The sequence below is a fragment of the Rhineura floridana genome, chromosome 8 (assembly GCF_030035675.1).
Source record: "Rhineura floridana isolate rRhiFlo1 chromosome 8, rRhiFlo1.hap2, whole genome shotgun sequence".
NCBI classification, from domain to species: Eukaryota; Metazoa; Chordata; class Lepidosauria; order Squamata; family Rhineuridae; genus Rhineura; species Rhineura floridana.
In genome coordinates this window covers 68,461,875-68,480,422 of record NC_084487.1, presented here as the reverse complement: position 1 = coordinate 68,480,422, position 18,548 = coordinate 68,461,875, and the positions used below count along the sequence as shown (strand labels likewise).

General features: G+C 41.6%; 1 pseudogene; it reads right to left on the bottom strand.

The window, feature by feature from the left end:
* Positions 1-1,809: 1,809 nt before the first annotated feature.
* LOC133363336 (L-seryl-tRNA(Sec) kinase-like) lies at positions 1,810-15,675 on the bottom strand (annotated as a pseudogene).
* Positions 15,676-18,548: the final 2,873 nt, after the last annotated feature.

The window sequence follows — 18,548 nt, the reverse complement described above, 5'->3', positions numbered from 1 at the left end:
CTCATAGTACCTGATGATCAAAGAAGATTACAAAGACACAAGTCACTAGCCAGACAGGAGAAAACAGCAGCTTTTGATTCGCTGGTGTCCAATTTTCAGTCACTGCTCTGACCTCACTCATTGGGTTAAAACCTGAAGGGGCAGGGCCTTGGAACAGCAGATGAGCTCATTTTATAGAAATTGTGGGGAAGGGATGGCTCACATTTTGGTATCTAGTTTTCTTTCTAGAGCAGGGAGAAATTTGCTTTTTTTAAAAAAAATGGGCCCTGGGCCTGCTAGAAACCTACCCTTTCTACCCATCTGTTGGCAGCTGTGGTTATATCTAACAAATCTATAACACTGTTTTAAGGAAACCAGTAACAATGTGAGTAAAAGTGCTTCAGTCAGAAAATAATGATTTCTGACAAAATTACTACTAGATTTGCAGCTTTAGCATGCAGTACAGCTTCTAGTGCATGTTTAATGCAAATAACTGTTGAAATATTAGATGTTAAAGCTTCATACTATCACAAATCTAAGTCAGTAAAACTTCATAAATTATATTATTATTATATTATCATTTATTTATACCCCACCTTTCGGCCAAAGGCCTTCAAGGCAGCTTACAAAAAACACAAATATAAAAATACAATATAAAATACAACAATAAAACAATACAATTTACAAAATACAATTTACAAAAGTTAAATACAAAAATGGTCTACGTTTAAGTTTCCTTACTAACATGTCTCTTCAAGTATTGGTCAGTTGAGGCTGTTGATGTGCTGAACCGTTGCCTGACCGCGATAATGGACTGGATGAGAGCTAATAAACTGAAACTCAATCCAGACAAGACTGAGACACTGTTGGTGAGCTCTTTACCTGCCCAGATGGTGGATGTTCATCCTGTTCTAGATGGGGTTACACTCCCCTTGAAGGAACAGGTTCGTAGTTTGGGGGTCCTTTTTGACCCTTCCTTGTTGCTTGAGGCTCAAGTGGCCTCGGTGGCACGGAATGCGTTTTACCATCTTCGCTTAGTAGCCCAACTACGCCCCTATCTGGACGGTGACGATCTCGCCTCAGTTGTTCACGCTCTGGTAACTTCTAGACTGGACTACTGTAATGCGCTCTACGTAGGGCTGCCCTTGAAGACCGTTCGGAAACTTCAACTAGTGCAAAACGCGGCAGCCAGGTTGTTGATGAGGACCCATTGGTCCGCGCATATAACACCTCTCCTGGCCCGTTTGCACTGGCTGCCTATCTGTTTCCGAGCCAGATTCAAGGTGCTGGTTTTGACCTATAAAGCCTTACACGGTGTGGGACCGCAATACCTTGTGGAACGCCTCTCCCGCTATGAACCTACCCGTTCAGTATCCAAGGCCCTCCTCCGGGTACCAACTCACCAGGATGCCCGGAGGATTGTTATTAGATCTAGGGCCTTTTCTGTGGTGGCCCCCGAACTGTGGAACAGCCTACCTGAGGAGATACGCCTGGCGCCTACGGTACTTTCTTTTAGGCGCCAGGTTAAGACCTGGCTATACTCCCAGGCATTTTAATGTTCAATGATTTATATTTAATGTTTTTCGTTTAATTTGCTGCTGTTTGTTATTGATTGTATTGTAATACTGTATTTTAATCTTGTTTTGTTCACCGCCCAGAGAGCTACTCGCTATGGGCAGTTTATAAATAAAATAAAATAAAATAAATAAATAAATAAATATTATAAGCCAGACCTGTTTCAGATGGTTGGCATTGGAAATGCCAAATCTCAAGAGTGCAATATCTAGTGTTGTCAAACTGAGATGCCACTTCACTGAGCAAAAGAAAATGCTAAGACTCCTTCCTTAAATACTTCTTAACAATGTCATGTGCCTGTTGGCTGAATGAAGAAGTTATATTTATATCCGATTGGTTATTTTTCTCATTAGACTTGTATCTTAAATCTTCCAACAATTCTACTTTCAGCTTATTTAGTTCGTCTGCCAAGCTCTTCATCTCATTTGGGGTAAGGTTATTGCCTTTAACATCTTTCATGGTTTGAGAGACAGCTCGCCTGATAGCCTGGTCAGCTTGATGAAGAATACTAGCTGCACAAATAGCTCGATCAATTTCCTTTTTGTCTGTATTCTCGTCCAGAGGTTTCACTGGATTTTCCAAAGCAGTAGATAACAAACAGAGCACCTGAAGATTATCTTCTAATGAACACTCTCCACTCTTCAGAATGAGACTGTTCTGTTCCCATGAGTATTTCTCTGGATTTGGAATTTCAGTTTTTTGTACCATTGCCTATATGGTTTCTTCAGGTAACGGTTGTTTTCTCCGACCATTTCTCTCTAAACAAACATCAGCCTGACAGTCTAGGAACAACTGACAGAAGCCCAGTGTATACTGGCGAGCTAACTAGTACACTTCATATCTCATACTCCGATAATAAAAGTTATCATCTAAAATAATATATTTTGGTCTGAGAGGATTAAAGTCTATCAAATATTGACAAGATGCAGAGTCTTCTGTTTGTGCTCCTGGAGATATTAATCCTTGTTCTTTCAAATACCAGGCAAACTTTTTCCATGTTGTTTGAGTTCTGTTGGGAGGAGGAGAATAATGGCATCCTTTAGTAAAAGCCTGAAGGATGCGTTCAAGATACAACAATAATTCCTGACGGTACAATCTCCAGCATGACATCAATGACTGCTTTCTCTCCTGTCCTGAGCTTTCTTTCGAGGTATGAGATCGTCGTAAGTGAGAAGAACGCACTGCCACTCTTTGCACTTCCTTAGGAACTGGCTCAGCGCCTGCGCCATCGTCGTTTTACCCGCTGCTGGTAAACCACAAAGCACGCACAGGCCAAGCTGGTGGCCTCCGGCATTCCGTGCTGTTCAGCCATGGGCTTCATGTGGAACATCCACTCCTGTGATAGGAAGGAATCGATTGCTAAATGAGCAAGGAAGCTATTGTATTTTATCAGTAAGATTTTTTCATTGTTTACAATAACAAATAAATCAAAAAGAAATAAAGGCTATATACAAGAACTTTTAATAATAATGTATCACACCTTTGGATGGTACATAAACGATTGGAGAGTCTAATAATTAAGATGCCTTGGGCTTCTTTGCAATTATTGAAAATCAAGCCTTCTGTTTTATCCAGGAAAGCAAAAATGTAAGAACAAAAAATTGTCATGTGTCAATTGGGCAGTAAGTCATGCTTTGTGGCAATCCAAAAAGGAATCCCATATGCTATTAACTATGTGCAAGGAAATTCTATGTATATATGTCCAGGGCTGTGGAGTCAGAAGCAATTTTGGGTGGAGTCAGAGTCAGTAGAAATGTACCGACTCCGACTTCAAAATAAAAACTTATAATATAACAATTCCCACCATTGTCAGACCCAAGAGCTCTGGCAATGGCGGGCCTTTGCGGTCATGCTGGGGAAGACCTGGCATGGCTTCAACGCCCCTCCCCAAGATTCTTTTGGCAGCTATTTATGTAGACCCAATACACCGGATTCTGCTGGATGATGAACAGCTGACTAAAGGGAAAGATGCTCTGTGTGAGGTAGCAGTTAGGATGAATGGGTTACAGAAATGTCAGGAGGAAGAAGAAGTTAGTGTTGCCATGTCTTCAGCCTCATCAAATGAGGATTAATTTGATTTTGAAAAATGTTTGGATCACAAGGAGCGTGCAAAGCATCGCCTCATAGAAAAGGATTCCTCCGAACCCACGCAAAACAAACTGAGTAAATTTCAGCAAAATTTCTCACTTGCACTAAAAGAAGTAGAAAAATTTGATCGTTCAAAACTAACAGTGCAAGAAGCCATTCCCTTATATCCTGAAATTGTCAGAGATGTTGCCCTGGTGGTTACTGCTTTGCCGCCGACCCAAGTTAATGTTGAGAGGTTGTTCTCTGCTCTTAGAATAATTAGATCAGATTTGAGGGCATCCATGAAGGAGGATCTGACTGAGGCGATTCTTTTTCTGAGGACAAATTCTTCATAGATTTATTAAAAATATTAAGTGCGTAACAGTGTCTTGCATATTTTCATCTCACAGCATTTTTTTGTTCAGATTCTTTGCTCAAATAAATAATTTTGTGGTCTATTAGACCTAGTTTTGTACATATGTTTATTAAAGAAATTATAGGAAAGCATTTGGTAATGTAATTATTAAAAGTTTGTAAATAGAGGACAGCTTGTTATTGTGTTCTGTTAGTCATAATTTTATATATTCTTTAGTTTTAAGGTATATCTTATGTTTCTGTTAGAAACCTTTTTTTTAAATTATTAAATGCATAGTTTGTTGCATTCACTTTCATAGGAATTTAGGAAAGTTTTCTTGTTCAGAAATTTTAATCAAATAAATGTATTTTGTGTTCTATCAATCTAGCCTGATGATTCATGTGGTGGTGATGAAATGCCTTGTGCTACCATTTTACTACAGTAAATTTGTTATTACTAGTTAATATACATTTGCCATTTATGAAGGAGTCGGAGAGTAGAAAAATAGAGGAATCGGAGTCAAAGGTTTGGTGTACCGACTCCACAGCCCTGTATATGTCATCCATTCTTGATACCCCAAAGCAAGGAGCTCTACTTTGCAGTCAATACCTGGAAGAGAGCAGGATTTGTATGCTGATAAATATAGTCAATTAACAACCAAATAGCAAAGAGAAATTCCATGAAGACATTTACATCTTTTTGGCTAGGCAGCAAACTGCAGCTTCATAACAAGCCCAGGATGCAGCCGCTCTCACAATAAGCAGAGAGACTAGGAGGCTTGTAGTAACATAAAAACATTTATTTTCAGGCCAAATCATCTACCGAATAAATGTTTGAGCAAAAAAAGAAACAATGCCTAACTTACTGTCTCATGACTGCTCAGTTGCACAGCATGCTGCTTTGACTCCCACAGCTGAGAGACAAACTCATAAGCTTTACCCCATTAACCCAAGCAAAATGGCTGCTTAAACAAAAATTGTTTCCCAAAACATGTTAAATTCTTCTCATATTTCAGAGCTCAGCACAAAGCATTCTACTTTTCTTCTTCACCACATGAAGAAGGTGTGGACATGCTAAACATGCTACAAGATAATGGCAAACAAGAAAACACAAGAACTGCCTTACTAAATCAGAATAAGGAGCCATCTAGTCCACTACTTTGACTAGCCATTTTTAGAAACACATGTTCATGGAAAGCTCATAAGCAGTGCATTATGGATATGCTTATTCCCTAAGATTATATCCCCCAGTATCTGATATTCAGCAGCATATTGCCTCTGAAAATGAAGCTCTCGCTTTAGGATGAGTAGCTCTTGGTAGCCCAACATTTTCTAAAGGTACAATATCCCTTTCTCTGAGAACATGGGATTCTCTTGAACTGAACTGGGGACTTCTTTCACAGAAGGAACAGTCATACCTCTAGGCCTTTACTTGAGGAAACTGAGTACATTTTAGACAAATGAATAATCTGAATAACCTTTGATCCAGCGTGCCCCTGAAAATATGTAGCTGTGGGCTAGTGAGCAACTCACAAACCTTGTAATTCCTTCCTAGCAGAAACTGAATACCACTGACAGAATAATGTACTAAGTCAGTGCAGATGCGACACAACTTCTCTCTTAACCATGGCAAAGAGATCAACAGGTGGCTGACTCTTCCCCATCCTTTAACCTTTCCCTCAAATGCTAGTCCTTCCCTTTTTTGATCAATCACCAACAATACTATTCACAGGGTCCTTCTTAGTCATGAAGTAAAGTGGTTAGCAAAACCTGGTTAGTATTGATGAAGGTAAAAAAAATAACTGGTCTAACCCTTACTCATTGTTTATTTGAAACATTTGTTTTGAAAAAATGTCAATTCAAAAAACAGACTTCCGCCTGTGCAATGGGACCTCCTCTCCCTCTTCCTGTGTTCCCAAATCTAGTTCTTGCACTAATGGTATGAGTTTGTGGGCTATAACCTTAACACATTTTTATTTTAAAAAACCTCTCACAAAATAATGTTAAATATATGGTGGGGGTGTAACTTCTATTTCAGTTATTTTGTTTAGTTGCTAATAGTATTTATGATGAGGCTATAGGAGCTGCTGAGGTTGCTTGCCTTCCCATTCACACCAGCAGTTGGGAATTAAGCCCAGATGTAATGAAGTTGGGTGCGGTTCAAAGAACACAACCAGAAGGATTGTCTTTATACTTTATAAGCCAGAGGAGGATGAAGGTCAGAGAAGCAGAAGCCTAGCTCTATAGAAGGTTTTGAGTATGGTTAATGGTAGGAGGAAGGGGGAAGGGAGACAATGTCCTCTGTCATACCCTATGATGAGCTGGGGCTCTTAGGTCTAAGAGCTGGGACCAAGGAAGTATCCACATTTGCTCTGTATCTTGCTTGGAATCCATATTTTCTTCGTTCGAATACGACCTCATCAATCCACACACACGTTTGCAGCCGAAGACTTGTTCCCTTCCATACCAGTAGCCATTGTTGTAACCCCCACTGAGCGAGGGTGGACAGGCGGGGGCAAGTCACAAGATAAGGACATGGACTGGGATGAATCACTTGGGGAGGGGGCTAGCAGCAGAGAGCGCCCCAACCCGTTTTGGACTCCACAGCCCCTGCAGGCCTGTTAGACACTTACCAGCTGGGAGCACCTCCACTTCCCATGCCTGCACTGTCAGTTAGCAGCCCCCCTCCATCAGAAGGGAAGACGAAAGACTGGCTGAGGCTCCACCTTTGCCCCACTCTCAAAGATGTGTGAAACAGGAAATTCAACAGACTCCACTAAGGAGCCTCTGTTTGCGCACACACTCCCAACCTACTTAAGCAGACTCGGGCGACCCAGTGGCTGAGTCAATGTCTGTAGTCACAAAGTCATGCTTAGCTAGTGCTAGAGAGAAACTCAAGTTCCTTGAAAGAGTAGCTAGTTTCATGAGGCGCTCTGCATTGCAACTGTCTATTACTTTAATAAAATGAGAAAACACCACTGTCGAGTCTGAGTCTCTCAACTTCGGGCAGGACAGCCATCTCCTTTTGTCCCCACCTGTCCAGTTTGTTGATTCAAATGTATTAATTTTGCACAAGTGGGGCATGCATGCAGGAATCAGCTGAGCAGTGCATGGACCTTTTTAACAGTTGTGTCCACCCAGGAATTGCACAATAGTACACATCAAGGATTTCTCAATTCAATACAAACAGGTGTGCACAATTCTTTTGTTTGTGCTGAACAGGGACCTTAATATTGCCACCATTATATATAATATAAATCTCACTACTAGGGTATGCCAGCTTGGTACGCTAAAAATTTCTGAAACAATTTCACAAGATTAGGGAAGAGTACAAACAGTAGTGTAGTGGCAAATTCAGAAGTGCAAGGTCCCTTCATGATAGTCACACCACACTCCCTCACAGCCACACCCCCTTTTCCATTTTCCCTTGTCTCCTTTCCTCTCGCTGTCATCTACCAAGTCCATACTCTATTACAACAGGTGCCCCTACGAGCCAATCAGCATGAAAAGGGAGGCTATGTGTTGGCTACTGAGAAGAGTCTTCTTAGTGTCTGACTCACTTCCTTTCACGCAGGTTGGTTTCAATCAGCGTGAAAGGACAAGGGCCCTTCTCAGTGGCTAACATGCTCTCCTTTCATGCTCATTAGCTCATACATAGGGACCTGGCTGGGACCCTGCTCCCAAAAAAGAAACAGGTCTATGACCCTGCGACCCCAGACACCTACACCCCGGGTACAAATTCATCATTGTAGTTGTGCATCAATCAAATGATTAACCTAAGATCTGTAGAGCAATTGTTAAATCTGAATATCCTTGAGTTTTAACATGTAATTTAGGACTCATTTGTGCTCAGCTGCTGTAAACATATTGTCTTATCATAATGAAAATATTATTCTAGAACATTGCCTTCATTTTATGTGCTTCAGAAAACTGAATATAATGTCATTATGTTGTTTAAAAAAAGTTCAGGGGCTCACATTTGAATTCTGTCATGAACATGATTTGACTTTGACACTGTTATCTTTTCTCACAATTGTGCTGAAATAATTTCCATTATCAAGTACCAAAGAGAAGCAGTTTCTCCAAACGTTCTTATTCTTGATTTCCTCATCTACAACCTATTTTAGCAGCAACTAAAATAAAAAAATCAACAACTTAGTTTCTCACTTACAACATTAATCATGCCACATTCTCCATTTCCCTAATAAAATACTGTAAACTTTTAAGAGAGCACCTCCACCTGCACTGGCAGAGCTTTGCTCACAGCATGCTACATTTCCATCAGATTATTTTTAGCTGTCACATGAGATTATTAATTTGAGAGCCTTGATAAGAAGAAACTGCTTGGCAGCAAAAGATTACAAGTGCACCTGCTTCTCCTACTGTTCCAACTGCTGGGCTCAAGTGCGTATGCTTTAAAACAAGTTTTATCAGAATTATTACAACCAGTGTTTAGCTGTGTTGAACAGAGACTTACGATGATATTCATATTAAATACTTGTATCTTTATTTACCTGTGGCATACTCAAATTGAGAGTTAAAAGCTGTGGCTTAGACTGAATTAGTAATATTCTGCATTAAATGTGACAAGATTAACATTGTTGTGCTGTTAAGTTTATATTTCGGTGAACAAAAAAATATATGCACCATTAGAAAGATTACTGACACAGCTAATCTATGTATTTCAAGAGTTAAATGAATCACTGACATTGGCCTCAGGGTACTGCTGTGGTTTTTGTTTGGTTTTGGGGTTTGTTTTTACTCATCTTATGTGGAATAAATCCTACATGGGTACATCCTCAAAGGATCTGGACATTTATCTAGGTTTCAGTGAGTACATTTAACATAAGGGGAGTTATTTTGCTCCAGAAAAAAAGGTTTAATACATTATAGGTCTGAATGATAAGGAAAACTTGTTCAGCAATTACTTTCCAAAGTGACAGAAACATTGGTTAGCAGCACTAGTTGATCAGGCTATGAAAGAAGCAGTTCTGTTGTCAGTTGCTGATCATGCTACCATCCATGTCTCCAATAAACTGTATACAAAGTATATATGGTCATATTTTAACAGCCAAACAGCACAATGCCAATCCATGTATTTCTTCTCAAAATCTTTATTTATTTAAACATTTTTACCCTGTCTTTTGGCCCAACATAAGCAAAAATAAAACAAAACCAACCACCCAGAGCAAGAACAATTTCTCTCAAACAGATAATCAGAGAGCTCCAAAGTCTCTCTGAAAAAAACCTGTCAGCCCAGCATCTGGAAACCAGGAGTAAAGAAAGCCAGTATGGTGCAGTGGTTAGAGCCTGGGACTAGAACCTGGGAGACCAGGGTTCAAATCCCCACTCAGCCATGAACATAACTGGGTGACCTTAGGCCAGTCACAGTTTCTCAGTCTGACCTACCTCACAGTGAGAATAAGATATGGAGGGGGAGAACATGTACACCACCTTAAGCTCCTTAAAGGAAAGCTGGGATATAAATGTAATAAATACCTACCTAAATACCTACCTAATATAATAAATTCCTACTTAGAGTTGAAAAGGTGCTGACCCCACTAACCATTTACCAAACATAGAAAGTGGAAGATCTTGCAGCAGGGCCTTAGGGGATGTTGGCACCAATGACATTGGGAAATGCAGCCGGGAGGTCTTGGAAGCAAAATTTAGGCTGCTAGGTAAGATGCTGAAAGCCAGGACCTCCAAGGTGGCTTTCTCTGAAATGCTACCGGTTCCACGCGCAGGACCAGCCAGACGGGCACAGCTTTGCAGTCTCAATGTGTGGATGAGACGATGGTGTCGGGAGGAGGGGTTTGGATTTGTTAGGCACTGGGGAACATTTTGGGACAAGCCGGGCCTGTACAAAAGGGACGGGCTCCACTTGAACCAGAATGGAACCAGACTGCTGGCACTTAAAATTAAAAAGGTAGCAGAGCAGTTTTTAAACTGACTGAGGGGGGAAACCTGACAGGAGCTGAGGAAGGTCCGGTTTGGAATAAACCTCCCCCCTGGGATAAAGACCAAAGAAATGAGGAAATTTTAAAAGGGGTTGGCCTAGAAGTAGGCATTGTGAGAACAGGGGCACAGGATATCAATTCAGAAGGGCAAAATTACCACAGGCCAAACCAAAAGTGCCAAAGAGACTTGAAGAGAGACACTGCTTACAAGTACCTGTACGCTAATGCTAGGAGCCTCCGAACCAAGATGGGAGAACTGGAGTGCTTGGTCTTAGAGGAGAGTATTGATATAGTGAGCATAACGGAGACCTGGTGGAATGGAGAAAACCAGTGGGATACGGTTATCCCTGGATATAAACTATATCAGAAGGACAAGAATGTATTGGTGGCGGTGTCACTCTATACGTGAAAAAAGGCATTGAATCCAGCAAGCTCAAAACCCCAAAAGAGGCGGACTCCTCCACAGAATCGTTGTGGGTGGTGATACCATGCCCCAAGAGTGACTTAATACTGGGAACGATCTATTGTCCCCTGATCAAAATGCTCAGGAAGACCATGAGATGAGATATGAAATTGAGGAAGCATCCAAACTAGGAAATGTGGTAGTAATGGGTGACTTAAACTACCCGGACATAGACTGGCCGCATATGTGTTCCAGTCATGACAAAGAAGCAAAATTTCTAGATATTCTAAATGACTATGCCCTAGACCAGTTCGTCATGGAACCGACCAGAGGGACGGCAATCCTGGACTTAATCCTCAGTGGGGACAGGGACCTGGTGCGAGATGTAAGTGTTGTTGAACCAGTTGGGAGCAGTGACCATAGTGCTATCAAATTAAACATACATGTAAATGGCCAATTGCCAAGAAAATCCAACACGGTCACATTTGACTTCAAAAGAGGAAACTTCACAAAAATGAGGGGATTGGTAAAAAGAAAGCTGAAAAAAAAGTCCAAAGGGTCACATCACTCGAAAATGCTTGGAGGTTGTTTAAAAACACTATATCAGAAGCTCAACTGGAGTGCATACCGCAGATCAGAAATGGTACTGCCAGGGCCAAGAAGATGCCAGCATGGTTAACGAGCAAAGTCAAGGAAGCTCTTAGAGGCAAAAAGTCTTCCTGCAGAAAATGGAAGTCTTGTCCGAATGAAGAAAATAAAAAGGAACACAAACTCTGGCAAAAGAAATGCAAGAAGAAAATAAGGGATGCTAAAAAAGAATTTGAGGAGCACATTGCTAAGAACATAAAAACCAACAACAAAAAATCTATAAATACATTCAAAGCAGGAGACCATCTAGGGAGGCGATTGAACCCTTGCATGATAAGGGAGTCAAATGTGTACTAAAGAACGATAAGGAGATTGCAGAGAAGCTAAATGAATTTTTTGCATCTGTCTTCACAGTGGAAGATATAGGGCAGATCCCTGAACCTGAACTAACATTTGCAGGAAGGGATTCTAAGGAACTGAGAGAAATAGTGGTAACGAGAGAGGAAGTTCTAGGCTTAATATAAAAACTGACAAATCACCGAACCCGGATGGCATCCACCTGAGAGTTCTCAAAGAACTCAAATGTGAAATTGCTGATCTGCTAACTAAAATATGTAACTTGTCCCTCAGGTCCTCCTCTGTGCCTGAGGACTGGAAAGTGGCAAATGTAACGCCAATCTTCAAAAAGGTATCCAGAGGGGATCCCGGAAATTACAGGCCAGTTAGCTTAACTTCTGTCCCTTGAAAACTGGTAGAAAGTATGATTAAAGCTAGAGTAACTAAGCACATAGAAGAACAAGCCTTGCTGAAGCAGAGCCAGCATGGCTTCTGCAAGGGAAAGTCCTGTCTCAGTAACCTATTAGAATTCTTTGAGAGTGTCAGCAAGCATATAGACAGAGGTGATCCAGTGGACATAGTGTACTTAGACTTTCAAAAAGCGTTTGACAAGGTACCTCACCAAAGACTTCTGAGGAAGCTTAGCAGTCATGGAATAAGAGGAGAGGTCCTCTTGTGGATAAGGCATTGGTTAAGAAGCAGAAAGCAGAGAGTAGGAATAAATGGGCAGTTCTCCCAATGGAGGGCTGTAGAAAGTGGAGTCCCTCAAGGATCGGTATTGGGACCTGTACTTTTCAACTTGTTCATTAATGACCTAGAATTAGGAGTGAGCAGTGAAGTGGCCAAGTTTGCTGACGATACTAAATTGTTCAGGGTTGTTAAAACAAAAAGGGATTGCGAAGAGCTCCAAAAAGATCTCTCCAAACTGAGCGAATGGGCAGAAAAATGGCAAATGCAATTCAAGATAAACAAGTGTAAAATTATGCATATTGGAGCAAAAAATCTTAATTTCACATATATGCTCATGGGGTCTGAACTGGCGGTGACAAACCAGGAGAGAGACCTCGGGGTTGTAGTGGACAGCACGATTAAAATGTCAACCCAGTGTGCGGCAGCTGTGAAAAAGGCAAATTCCATGCTAGGTGTAATTAGGAAAGGTACGGAAAATAAAACAGCTGATATCATAATGCCGTTGTATAAATCTATGGTGCAGCCGCATTTGGAATACTGTGTACAGTTCTGGTCGCCTCATCTCAAAAAAGATATTACAGAGTTGGAAAAGGTTCAGAAGAGGGCAACCAGAATGATCAAGGGGATGGAGCGACTACCTTACGAGGAAAGGTTGCAGCATTTGGGGCTTTTTAGTTTAGAGAAAAGGCGGGTCAGAGGAGACATGATAGAAGTGTATAAAATTATGCATGGCATTGAGAAAGTGGATAGAGAAAAGTTCTTCTCCCTCTCTCCTAATACTAGAACTCGTGGACATTCAAAGAAGCTGAATGTTGGAAGATTCAGGACAGACAAAAGGAAGTACTTCTTTACTCAGGAAGTACTTCTTTACCATGGAATTTGCTCCCACAAGATGCAGTAATGGCCACCAGCTTGGATGGCTTTAGAAGATGATTAGACAAATTCATGGAGGACAGGGCTAACCATGGCTACTAGCCGTGATGTCTGTGCTCAGCCACCCTAGTCAGAGGTAGTAAGCTTCTGAAAACCAGTTGCCGGAAGCCTCAGGAGGGAAGAGTGTTCTTGCACTCGGGTCCTGCTTGTGGGCTTCCCATGGGCATCTAATTGGCCGTGTGAGGACAGGATGCTGGACTAGATGGGCCACTGGCCTGATCCAGCAGGCTCTTCTTATGTTCTTAGAATATAGGTAGTCATAATGGGAGAAGGCAATCCTTAGATAATCTTGGCCTAAGATATCTTTAAAAGTCAAACCCTGCCCATTGAATTGAGCTTGGGAACCAACTGGGTGCCACTCAAATTGCTTTCAAATTGGCATATTTTTCTTTACCCCACCTCAGTCAACATCCTATAAAGCCATATTCTGGACCAGTTGTAGTTTTCAAGAACTCTTCAAAGGCATAAGCACACAGCAGTAATCTAATATGGATGTCACTGTGGCATGAATCTAGGGAAGAGCACAGCTAGCATATGAGCGTAATATTTATTTGTTATTTATAAGATTTCTTCTCTTCTCTTCACCATAAGGTCCCATGGCAGGTTACATCAATATAATACGTCAATTATATAAAAAAAAGTAAAAGCTGTTCTAAACAAAAACAGTACAGTACAGATTAAAACAGAAGGTGATAGAAGGGACTCATGGCCACCACCTGGTCACCCAAGAGGAGTGTCCACAAAGGGAATGAAAGTACCTACCCCAGATTTGAACATATTTCCAACAGACAGTACGGCCATCTTGTCTGGATTCATTTTCAGTTTGTTCACTCACATCTAGACTACCACTAAGACACTTATTCAGAACTTCTACTAACTTCCTAGGAGAAAAAGGAGTATCATCAATATACAGATGACATCACACTGCAAGTCTTATGGTGCTCTTACCAAAAAATTTCCTGTAAATGTTAAACAGCATGGAAAGCAATATGGAACACTGTGGTACTTAGAAAGCCAATGGACAACAAGGTAGAGCAGCAGTTCCCTACCACTGCCTTCTCAGGCCTTCTTTCTAGGAAGCACTAGAAACACAAAACAACAGCTCCTAGTGCTAATCAGGAATTGTGACCCATTGGTTTACCATGAGCAATGGTACTGAAAGCCATCAAGAGTTTCAGGGGGGGAAACCAAGAAGGATGTACTTCCCTTGTCCTTTTCTCAGTTCAGGTCATTCACAGGCAATGAAGGAAGCCCCTAACCAAAAACTGTTGAATTCCAGATTGAAAGGGATCTAGATAATCAGTATCATCCAAAAATCTGTGGAGCAAGCTCCATATATTACCTATATATTACCTAAGTATGTAAGATTGAAGAATGGTCTATTTTTAACAAATAAGCAGGATCATATGAGGCCTTTTTAAAGGAGTGGTCACATCTTAGCTTCTTTCGTGGCTCCCTGTCTCCACCCCCATAGATGCATTTACCACCTCCACTAATCAACCGACCAACTACCTCTGCCAGATGTAATAATCAAGACAGAGATTTAGAATGCTAGCTGTGTGTCTCACCTCTCCAAGGATGTTGTCCACATAATCAGGTTGTACTAACTGAATGGTATCCAAAGAAACAGGATAAGCAGAAACTTAAGTCACATCCATATCTATATCTATAATTAATACGGCACCCAAGACAGAACAGATACGAGCAATTTTAACCACAAAGTTCAAAGCACAACGAGCCACTGAAGGATCCTCTAATTCCCTATGAGCCAAGATGAAATAGAGCCCTGGCATCTCAGAACAGCTCAGCTTGACAGCGCTGCATGGATGCAATGGTAGAGGAAAAGTATTCTTTCTTCATTGCCATTGTTGTAGAGGATGTCTAAGATGAGATCATTAAGTGCCATGTTTAAAAAAAGGTACAGATTTGTCGGTATTGAATATAACAGCAGAAGACAGTGCTAGAATTGTTGGTTCAAATCCAGAGAAAGTTAATTCTGGAAGTCCCACTGAAATTAATGGGCCATAAATTTGTCACAACTAACTTGTCATATCAATATCAGTGGAACTTAACCCTGATAGGCTGTGTCTGGATCTGGGCCATTATTTTCAGTTATCCTATTTCTGTCATGTTTCCATGATGGTTTGATAATGTCACTCATTAAGTACTGCAAGATATTTTTGCCTATGAACTACTGCTTAAATAGTGATGGTAAAATTAATATTAACAAACAATTGCAGCCAGACCTGGGACTACACAAAATTATAAATATGTTGGGTAGCATAGGTTTGCACAATATTGCACACTGTTACTTGGCTAACAGAGTGGTCCAAAGCCCGAGTCTCCACTGCCTCGGAGGTGGAAGTCCCTGCTGTGCTGCCAGAAGCAGCAGCCAGTGAAAATCCCAAAACAGGATTAATGGGACGGAGTGAATCTGGTCCAGCCAAGGATCCACTGGATCATAAGCCAATCCCAGCTACCAGTGATGGACCTGATCCAGTCCTCTTTGCTGCACCAACTTGGAGCAAAACAAATGGGAAAACTTCACTCCCATCCCTTTCACCATGTTCAGTACAAGCAGCAAGGCCTCAGATGTGGCTCCACTGCTGTGTTCAGCCTCACTACTCCTGGCCAGAAGTTAGGACTGCTCCCTAATTCCCTAGGAAAGAAATGTAACATGAGCAAATAAAACACTAATTTGGACTCCTGTTGGCTTAGTGCCTAAAAGGAGTAAAACAGTAAAAAGCCAGCTGGGGTTGGCAGAAAGCCTTACCTGACTTGGTTCTCCATAGTGTCAATACAAAAGTCTTTCTCAGTCTTTTACAAAGTTCCTTTTATCTGGAGTATCTGGAAGTTATTTATTTATTTAATATCCTGCCCTTCCTCCCAGAGGAGCTTGCCCAGGGCAGCAAACACTTCTGTGATAAAAGATACATTAAAGATAAAAACATTAAAAATTGCATTCTTTTTAGATGTTTTTAAGTTTTAAAAAGTTAAAACATTTAAGTGTTTTAACATTTATTTAAACACATCTAAAAGCAATAAAACACAATAAATGTCTAAACAAAAATTAAAAAGAGAGATAACCAAATCTGGATAGGCCTGCTGAAACAGAAAAGTTTTCAGCCTGCATCTAAAAGAGTAGTGATGATGCCTCCCTAATGTCAAAGTTGAACATGAAGGTTGATCTGAAACAATTTGCTGCTTGAGGTGAAGAACAAGATAGCGTTCCATGTACAGAAGCCAACCAGAAATTGGCAACATCTTCTACCTGGAGGCAGCAGGGTAGCTTAGGGGACACAGGACAGGACTCGTGGTACACGTGGCTCTGTTCTCCAGTCCATTGCCACTGCTCACTCCCAGCATCTGCTAGCTTAGGCACTGCCTCATTCTGATTCTGTCTAACCGTAGGGCTGGCCCTATAAATGAGATTTTATACATTTAAAAGCATGTGCTACCACTGACCTGTCTTCCTTTAATCACTTTTCCTTAACCACTTTGTGACAGGTTTATATCCATTTAACCACAGTGGTCCAAGATCCTCCGTGGCACAGAGTGGTAAGCGGCAGTAACACAGCCAAAGCAATGCTCGTGGCCGGAGTTTGATTCCAATGGAAGGAGGAAGTTGAATCTCCGGTAAAAGGGGTCGAGGTCCACTCAGCCTTCCATCCATCTGTGGTCGGTAAAATGAGTACCCGGCATATGCTGGGGGGTAAAGAAAGGTTGGGGAAGGAACTGGCAATCCCACCCCATATACGGTCTGCCTAGTAAACATCGCAAGACGTCACCCTAAGAGTCGGAAACAACTCGCACTATAAGTGCGGGGACACCTTTACCTTTTTAACCACAGTGGCTAAATATATAATTCAATAATTGCTTGTCTGTGTCTTGGGATGTCTAGAATCATAGCCAGCTATTAAACAACACTGAACTATGTGATATAGTGCAATACTTTACAAGTGACAGTGACAATAAATTATTGTCTGGCAAATTAGTCTAATCACTAAGATGTACAACAGAATTGCTAGAGTATGTGCAGAGGTATCCTGACATCTTTGTAGTTGCTAGCTGAGAACCTGTCTTACTCTTCATCTGTTCATTAGACCTTTCGGTAAGAAGTGGCTAAGAAGTCTAATTCATCATCATCATTTAATTGACTAAAATCAGGTATTGCATTTGAGCCAACCCCAATGGATGCGGATAAATGTGCAGCTCCTTTTAATGAGTCAGTCAGTAGGCCATGTGATATGAAGGAGGCACTTAAGATCTCCCACAATACATATCACCTCTCATCTACTTTGATACAAGAGGTTCCTGGTTTAGAAAACTCCTCTTACCCAAGTCCCAGCCTAAAGGTCTTTTAGAAGCATTGTTAGCCTGGCTGACTGGGCTGGCCTTGGGGCACAGGGTTAAACAGCAAAAGCGTAAATTAACTTCTAGTAAATGTTGAGGGGGGAACTGTGAGGCGTCCTTCCTTGGCTCTCCCTGTCAGGTTCCTACCTGCTCGTGGTTACTGCCTGTCTCTAGGCACCACCAGGGACTCCACCAGTCCGGACTGCTCTCTCTTATGATTTCTCTCCCCGCTCTAGCACAGATCTCAACAGATCCCCCTGCTAGGCAACCACCAGTAACGTCCCAATACTAGTATTCCCAGAGACTCTGAATACTGGTATTGTTATTCTCTTCACCGCTGCCACCATTTGTTACAGTTCCCCTTCAGCCTTGGTCATTACCTTACCCTCCCTTCTGGTCTGTGAAACCCCAGCCAAGGATCAGGCCTTTGGTAAACCAAATTAAGTATTTATTACAGATAACAAAGCTAACAAGATTAACAAGATTTCTTCTTAAGGCACATAAGCATATGGTTTTACTCAATACTAATCCGAACTCCACCTCCCTCCTGGTAAACAACTCTCTAAACCCCACCAAGCAATCCACTCTTTCTCTTCTCCCCCCAGATTCCACAATTCACCACCTCACATTCCCCCAGATTTACCTGTCATCCTTTCATTTATACTGTCAGCCATTTTAAACATTCAGCCAATCATCAAGCATTCTATTGCCATTCACTCCCCCTCCTCTTTCACTACTTACCATGTATACTCTAAACAACCAGCACTTACCATATATACACTAATATATAGAAACATCACATTTCCCCCCCTTAAACAATGGCAGAGTATTATTCCTGTTCCAGGATTTATACATCGCGTTAACAAATAAAAGTCTCTATGGGGAAAATGTCTTTCTTTGTTCCTCTGTCTGGTCACGTCACTGCAGTCCCAGCCACTTGCCTGGAAAGTCCATCGGCCAGTACATTGTCCTTGCCTTTGATGAACTGGAAGTCCACTTGATAGTCCTGTAGGGCCCAGGACCACCTCTGCAGCATAGTGTTATGGTTTTTCATAGTCTGCAACCATAACAAGGCCCAATGATCCGTAGTCACTGTGAATCTTCGTCCCCACACGTATGGGCGCAACTTGTTCAGTCCCCACACGACCGCTAGGCACTCCTTCTGGACCGACGAATAGTTTTTCTCCCTCGGCGTCAGCTTGCGACTCAGATACGCCACTGGATGTCTGGTGCCTTCTCTCTCCTGCAGCAAGACAACTCCCAACGCGAGGTCTGACGCATCTGTAGCCACGATGAATGGTTGCTCATAG